Source organism: Hevea brasiliensis, chromosome 8 (genome assembly GCF_030052815.1).
Source record: "Hevea brasiliensis isolate MT/VB/25A 57/8 chromosome 8, ASM3005281v1, whole genome shotgun sequence".
NCBI lineage: Eukaryota > Viridiplantae > Streptophyta > Magnoliopsida > Malpighiales > Euphorbiaceae > Hevea > Hevea brasiliensis.
Genome location: NC_079500.1, coordinates 25,817,163 through 25,825,473, shown reverse-complemented (window position 1 = coordinate 25,825,473; position 8,311 = coordinate 25,817,163).

The following is an 8,311-nucleotide window of genomic DNA, read 5'->3' as shown; positions in this document are numbered from 1 at the left end:
TTTTCGGGTTTCGGTCAAAACTACAAACTTGTAGATCTATGTCTTATTGCACGCAGGGCAAAATTTTAGGTCAATCCGAGTTAAGTAAACCAAGTTATGGTCATTATACTATTGCTAGTCAAATGGCATCAAATTAGGTCAATTTTAGGTCAATTTGGTCAACTTTGGTTCGGCCAGTTTTTGGACCCGAACTTGTGTAAGCTTTTTGACTTACTTATGGTCATTTCTGGGTTTTGGTGTCTTCATAAGACTTGTAGGTATGGGTCTTAAATATTCGTGGTTAAAATTTCAGGTCAATTGGACCTGTTTTGAGTGAGTTATGGCCTAAACACTCACTGCTGCCCAATTGGTCATTTTTCAGGTCCTAATTGTACCTAATCCGAATTGGTCATTTTCTTAGGTCACCTTGCAAGCAGAATTTTGGTATGCTTTCTCAATGAAAGTTGGCACATTTTGTGCCTAGTTCCACCTCCAATTGGTCTCATACCAATTGAGGTTACACATTTAAACTTATTGGCTAAAATGTACACTACCCTTAGTTACCTTACTTAAACACACATCAATCACATACTTACCTTGCAATATGTTTACTTCCCTACCAAATCTGTTTTGGTACATTACCAAAAACATATTCCACTTTACATTAACATCACTTTGGGCATATCACAATTATCCTCAACACACCAAATATAATTCTAATTTCCAAAGTCCAAATACAATTACACATACACATAAATATTACTAGTTTTTACATACACTTTACACAACAATTTCATATACATATCCATCTATCCTTAATGCCACAATTCTGCCCATATCTTCATGAACACATATACTTATCCAAGAGTTCCAAGGCTGCCGAAAATGTTCTTCAACACCAAAGTGTCCTACAATTCATCAATTCCCATCCAAGTGCAAAAATCACCATACACATATGAAGTAATTCACTAGGTTATTAAATCACCATAACCAACATCATTTCCCATCAAATATATGCACAATTATCTCATCAAATACATGACTACATGGCTGTCCAAAATGAACACAACAATAACTCTTCAAACTCAAAAATTTTCTTCACAAATCCAACACCCATAACATGCACACAAAATTTAACAAAGCTATCTTCAAAAATGCTAACTTACCTTATGGTTGGAGCTTGTTAAACCTTGCTTAAACTTCTCAAATTTGGTATCAAACTCTTCCTTGTGATGTGTAGACCATTTTTCATGAAGGAACCTAAGTGATTGGAGTTGAAAATGGAGAGGTTAAGTGAGCTTGAGTGAAACGGCCATGGTGGTTTTCTTCTTTCTCAAATCGACATGAAGGAATTCAAATGAGGAAGATGAAGTGCAGATGGGATAATGGGTGTACACCTGCCCCATTATGCCTTTAGTTTAATCCTTTAGTGGCCCACTCACATTATTTAATCATATTATAAGTTTAATGTGTTATTTACACCATTTCCACCCCATTTTTGGCTATTTACTTTAGGTACCACTAAATTAATTTTTCATTTCATTTTCTAAGTGTATTATTATTTATTTTTAATGGAAATTTAGGTCAAAAGACAATTCGGGATGTCAAATGACCATAATGCCCCTGTTCGGAATGCATTCCCGATTTTTCGGTAACACTGAGTTTTGTCTGTTTTTCGATTTCTCACTTTTCTTTGTACTAATTATTTAATTTTTCTTTGATCTTTCTAATGATATCTATTCTTCAATAAGGGTCTATTTAAGTCCTAAAAATGTTTTCCAGGGTTCTCCGCAGTCCAGGGCTAGTCAACGGTCCACGCCGTGACTTCCCGGTGCGGTCACCCATCGCTAGGGTTCCCGGCTCGCTTAACTTGGTTACATTTTTTTGCTATTATTTTTCCTTTGTTTTTCTTGTATTTTCTCTTCTTGTATTTCATTATTTTGTGTCTCCTCACTCATTATTGAAGTGTAGTTCTTGGCATCCTAGCTGTTCGGACAACACTGGTCACCGGAACAGTAGAACACACTACCGAACATAGGGGTGTTACACAAGTCATTTATTATAGGAAGGGGATAGTGATCTTTTGGACAAGCTTTATTTAGATCAGTGAAGTTGACACAAATCTTCTGTAACACCCCTCACCCGTTTACAGTGTAGCCGAGCAATACATATCACACTCGGTGCCGGAGCACCCTATCTTATCTTACTTTATTCTTTTAACAATTTGTTCTCGTTCTATTTTAACATCAATTATTTTTTTTTCAGGAGAAACCAGCGGAGTTTCTCCTGTTTCTATTACCATTTGGCATATTTCACTATTCACCTGTTTAAAAATCTCAACAATATTTTTCATACAATAATTCATCCATACTCATATCATCATTTCAAAAATCATTATGTAATTCAAATCTATACTCATTTGTACAAATTCATTCACGCTTATTACATATATTAAAATTCTCAATTTCATTAGTTTACATAATTTGCAAACTAATTGCATAAAATCACAATTTATGTCAGGTGCATATTACATACAATTTCCTAATTTTTATTACAACATAATAAATAATTATAATGCACAAATTACATAAGAAAAATTCTCAAATTTCATTAATTTACATCACATTCCTATTAATTACCTATTCATAATCTACATTACAATACAATATTTAAGCATTTATACAAAATACAAAATATAATCTATATGGGCCCTATCTACATGCATTGCTGAGGAGGTGACAATCTTGACACTTCTACAGATCAGGACTCCAAAATCCTAGTCTCATATCCACTGGGTTTTATCTTCAGTACCTGCGCGAGTAAACAAATCCATCGCGCTAAGCATTGTTGCTTAGTGGTGCAATAATATAACAAGAAAATAATATATACAAATAAAGAAAGAAATGGAATATACTTTGGATATTCTGGAATTTAATCTAATTTAATATAATACTTCTAGCATCAACTATCTTTCATTCTAATTTATTCCTCTTAAGAAGCAATTTATTCCTAAATTCACAATAGTAATATACTTATATCTCTTTTGCAAATCTTTTTATCATTTTATTCAATACTTTCTAGGTTATCGCAAATTATTTCATAATAATTAAATTTTAATATCGTTCCAATTCATTTCAATTCTTTCTACTAAATAACTAATCTAATTTATTTTAAATATTCTTACTTATTTATTTAATTGCTAATATTTTCAGTTACTAATATTCTTAACTCATTTTAATAAATTTTACTGTCCAAGTAACCTAGGACAGGCTGACTAAACTGGATAACGGGTCATTGGCATTGGACACCGTGGTGCCTTGGGCCGTCATACCATGAGACATGAAATGTGGAACATCACCTATGTATGCAGTTAGAATGGCTAAAAAGCCATGATAACATATCAGTATGGCTAAAAGCTATGATAACATACAATCGGGCATAAAAGCCATGAGTGCGGACATAAAGCCATAAATATAGGCATAAAGCCTTACGCAGTACTGCTAAAACAATACCCTATTGGCATACCAATCTATCCAATCTGACACACGTGTCTAGGCAATACATGGGCACATAGTACCATTAAATATTAATATATTGTGTTTTATGACTTTATTATTTCATGACAAATTCCAATTATAATTTATACATTCATTTGATCATATGATCGCAATTCATATCAATTATCCTTCTATACCATTGTACATAAAGTATTTTTCCTTTCTACAATAATGAGAACTAATGTCTCATGCTTACATTCATTTGATTCATTTATTCAATTCACTAATTACACTATATATATTAATGCTCATAATGGCTTCTTTAATTTCTTTTATTATTTCTTATGTCTTTGAGTTACTATTCACTTAATCATTTCCCTTCAAAGGTTGACTTTTTAATTCATAATAGATTTGTTAAGCCTAAATTCACCAAGATATTACATTTTGCATTTTTTTTTGTTGGCATTGATTGCCAATTGCAATACAAGGCCTACTAAAAGTATTTTCAAAAATTCAGTTTTTGTGTCCTATGTTTACTATTTCATTGGCCTAAGCTACAGTGAGAATTTGGTAAACTTTTCTTCATTAAAGTTGTTCTTTATTGTGTCTTCTTTAATTCTCTTTTTGAATCACTCCATTTGGAGTTTTGTAGCTCAAGTTAGGCCATTTTACCATAACTGGCTGGATTGACCTGTACCCAGAATTCTGGGCAGAATTGGTTCTGCCAGATTTGGTGTCCTGAATTGTGTAGACAATTACATTAGGTTAAATCCAGAAATTGAGTTTGTGTTCTACATGAAGGTTGTTCTAAATTGTCTAAGCTTTCCATTGATATAAAATTCAGGTCAATTGGATATTTCTACACTGAGTTATGGCCAAATAAACAAACACTGTTCATTTGGTCACTTTTACCAGGTCCATAATTGGTTACCCGAATTTGGTCAATTTTTAGGGTATTCCAAGTTTGTTTTCTGGGAAAGGTTTCTCCATTAAAGTTGTGCCATTATGTGTCTAGTTTCATGTCCAACTGGCCTTGCACCAATTGAACCTACACCACTCAAGTTACAGCTGCCTAAACTTATTGGACTCACATCCAGCGCTGCAGGTCACCTAAGGCAGCATACCTAATCTTAATTCCAAAGCCATAATTTACTTCAATTCCTCATCAAACACAGCCAAATGGTCACTAATTGACCATTAGGACTTCTATTCACTAACACATGAGTAAAACCTAAATTTTGCCCCAAACCCTAACTCACCTTCTCCCCTAATTCATGCAACTCATTCAATCTTCCCTTCTAATGCATATATAAGCATCCTTCATCATTCATAAACATATATAAACTCATCAAACACATCTAAATAGCCACATACCAAGGCTGGCCAAAATTTTTTTATTATTCCTTCATGGACATTTTCTTTGGTTTTACAAGTAATTTCCTTATAATTCTACTAGATTTCAAAGTTAGAAGAAGGAGAAAGGTAAAATTAGCACTAACCTCTTTGGAGCTTCACTTAACCTTGCCTAAACTTCACTATTTCTAATCCTTGTGGCTGCCAAGAGCTTTCTTGTGATGTGGGGATTAGTTTTAGTGAAGATGGTTTAGGGTTTTGGGGTGAGATGTAAGGAGAATCAAGCTTAAGGAAAAGAAAGAAAAAAAAAATTAAAATGGAGGAAGTGAGGGATAGCTGGTTCAGCTAGCTGAAATAAAAGGAAGAAGATGGGTCAATTTTTGGTTTTCTTTATCTTCTTTAATGTCCCTTAATCATATTTGTCCAAGTTTAATTAGCTAGGCATTTTTTATTGCATCATGGTGACTTATACATGATGTAATAAGTCTCATTTACTTTCATTTTTCTTTTCTTCTTTCTTTTATTATTTTTAATAAATTTTTCATCAATATTTATTCATATTTAATGTCATATATCTCACTTACATAAATGGAAAAGTCGGTCAAAAATCGTCTCTGAAGGCGAAATGATCAAAATGCCCTCCATTTAGCTTATTGAGCTAAAACTATCTGTACTGATCTTAAAAAGTCTCCTAACCTTTTCTTGGCATTCTAATGCTACCTAGGGCACTGTAACTCTTCTCTAGCATCCCAGAAATTATTTCACTAGGTTTCTCTTGGGTTTAGGCTACTAGCTATTTTACAGCAACTTCCTGTTGGGTCACCCATCGCCGGGGCTCGAGCTCATTTAACTTTGTTGTATTTCATTGCTTAAATTTTTCTAAACTTTTTCTTACCATTATTTGGGTTATTTATGCCTCCTCACTCTAGTTTACATATAGTTCCAGATATTTCGACTATCCGAACCGACATTAATCACCGGAACAGTCGAATGCACGGACTAGCTAAAGTGAGGGTGTTGCATCTTCCATTTGCCATTCACTTTTTTCACCAAGATAACATTTGCTACTCAGGTTGGGTATTGAACTTCTTTGATTAGCCTTGCCTTCTTTAACTTGGCAACTTTGTCAGCTATCACCTTTTGTTTGTCGGGCGCAAAACATCTTTTCTTTTGCTAAATGGGCTTAATTATCAAATGAACATTGAGTTTACGTGTCATGATTTTTAGGTCTACTCCCTTCATGTTTTCTAGCTTTCAGGTGAAAGTTGACATCCTGGATTTAAGTATTCAAATTACTATGTCCCTACTTGGGCTTATGAGTGTTGACCTGAGCTTTACCTTTTTACCATTTTCCAATTTGACTTTGCTAGCATCATCAGATGGCTCAACATTTATCTTGTCTTGTGGCTTTTTCAACAACTCAATTGGGAATGAAAATTGGGATATGGTTTTGACAAACTGGCTATAAAACTCCTGGGTAGAATTTTAACTTCCTCTAATGACCACTATTCCCCTAACTACTAGAAGCTTTAGGCACAACATCTCCATATTAATAATTACGCCATGGTTAATCAAGACTAGCCTTCCCAAAATTGCATTATAGGAGAAAGGAATATCAACCACAGTGAACTCAGCATACATCTCCCTTTTAAATTGTTAATATCTAATAACCATAGTTATGTTTGTAGTACCTAGCACAGGAATGGATTTTTCACTTAGGCCCATTAAAGGGTAAGGGATTCTTAATAAGTCTTTCTCTGGAGGCCAAGTTTTTTATACACGTCTAGAGTAATGAGGTTTATTGAGCTTTCGGTGTCAATTAACACATGTTTCACCATATACTTGTTCGTTCGGTGAGTGATAATTAGAGGATCAAAGTGTGGGGATGTAACTTTGTCATCCTCTTTGCTAAAGTTTATGGGTGATTGACATAATTCCTCCACTGTAAGTGCTGTATTTGAACTATTTATTGACTTTCTTTTCTTTTCTTATTTAGCAGGATTAGGCCCACCTACTATCACATTTATGGTGCCAATGGGCTCTTCATCATTGCCTTATCTCAGTCTTTGCTTAGACTTTTCCCTCTTTTTTCTATCATGATCGGACTAAGTATAGTGAGTAAAATGCCTTAATGTGCCATCCCTGACTAACCTTTCTACCTTGTTTTTCAACTGCCTGCATTCATCATTGTTGTGGCCAAAATTATCAAGAAACCTATAAAATTTATTTTGATCTCATATATTTGTGGTCCGAGGATTTAGCCTCTTTGGGTATTTGATTGATTCCCCATTCTTTTATATCCATATTAGTACTTTGGATCAAGACTCATTTAGGGGGCTGTAATTTATGTATTTGTCATGCCCTCTGTTCCTATCACTAAAAGAGTTTCTTTATCGCTTTGGCATGTTATCTAAAATGCTCTTCTTCTCTTTAGTCTTGACTTCTTTATCCAGCTTTAACAACTACTTTTCATCATCTAGCCATTTATACTATTGGACATATTCCATGAGTTGATAGCAATTGCAAGCTAGGTTTTTGACAAGGGAGTCTACAAATTGGACATTGGTGGACCCCTTCTTGATAGCTTCACAAGAGTTTTTGTGATTCAATGCTCAACTTTAATAGCCTCTATGTTGAAATGATCAATATAACTCCTTAATAACTCGTTCAAGTTCTGTTTGACATTTTGCAAATCAAAAGATAATTATTCTGGGTGGGATGCATGTGATGAATCTTTACTAGAATTCTGTAACTAGGTGTTGGAAACTCGAAATTAAGTAGGGCGAAGATGTTTATACCACTTTTGAGTAAGTCCTATTAGGGTTGATGGGAAGACCCTGCATAGGATGAAGTTATTAACATTATGCAGTTGCATGGTAGTTCTGAAATTTGCCAAGTGGCTTCTTGGGTCAGATTTGTCATTATTTTTATCCAAAGTAGGCAACTTGAACTTTAGGGGAAAAGGCTCAACCAAAATTTCATTTTTTAAAGGAAAATAGTCGCTCATACCAAAATCTTCATCTGGGTCATAATTGGTTTAAAATTTGGGAAAAGCTTTAACTCTACCCTAGTTGATGCCTCCCTTTATGGAGTTTGCTTCAAAATCACTAACTTTTTCTTTGTCTTTTAGTTATTGAGGGTTTTGGGGATCTGGAATGGCATTATTCTTAAAGGCTCTTGAGCTTTCTAACGGGATATTTTGGTTTTTTAGACCAACATTTTCTGCTTCTAGCTCTTTGATATGCTATATCAGCTATTCAAAGGTTATAGGGAGTTGGGGTGGGGTATTTTCTACAATAATGGCATCGTTAGTGGTACCATTGCAAACAGGAGGGTTGATAAGAAGTGATGGTGGTTCCATGGGTGAGAGGTTTAAAGTTGTGATGGTATTGGTGGAAAAGAAGAAACAACAATCACATAATTTTATTTTTATGAGAAAAGATTATTAGGGTAATCTTCCCATATATCATAACTATGATGTT